The sequence below is a fragment of the Phyllobates terribilis genome, unplaced genomic scaffold (genome assembly GCF_046119375.1).
Source record: "Phyllobates terribilis strain yellow unplaced genomic scaffold, ASM4611937v1 Scaffold_208__1_contigs__length_3488620, whole genome shotgun sequence".
NCBI lineage: Eukaryota > Metazoa > Chordata > Amphibia > Anura > Dendrobatidae > Phyllobates > Phyllobates terribilis.
Genome location: NW_027362968.1, coordinates 599,847 through 600,457, shown reverse-complemented (window position 1 = coordinate 600,457; position 611 = coordinate 599,847).

Here is a 611-nt window from a genome sequence, read left to right as displayed (position 1 = left end):
TCTATTTTAACCTCATCGGTCCACAGGACTTGTTTCCAAAATGCATCAGGCTTGTTTAGATGCTCTTTTGCATACTTTTGATGCTGAATTTTATGGTGAGAAGTCGGACGCAGGAGAGGTTTTCTTCTGATGACTCTTCCATGAAGGCCATATTTGTGCAGGTGTCTCTAATCAGTAGAACAATGTATCACAACTCCAAAGTCTGCTAAATCTTTCTGAAGTTTTTTTGCAGTCAGTCAGGGTTCTGATTTGCCTCTCTAGCAACCGTACGAGTGGCTCTTACTGAAATTTTGTTTGGTTTTCCAGACTTTATCTTGACCTCCAATGTTCCTGGTAGCTGCCATTTTTTAATTACAATTCAAACTGAGGAAAGGGCAACTTGAAAACGCTTTGCTATCTTCTTATAGCCTTCTCCTGCTTCGTGGGCCTCCACCATTTTCATTTTCAGAGTGCTAGGCAGCTTCTTAGAAGAACCCATGGCTGCTGGTTTTTGTCACAAGCTTAGAGGAGGTTGGGTTTTTATAAAGCTGGGAAATTTGCATCACCTGGACTTTCCTAACCATGATAATGAACAAGCCATAACCCTAACAGGCTAATTAAGGTCTGAAATC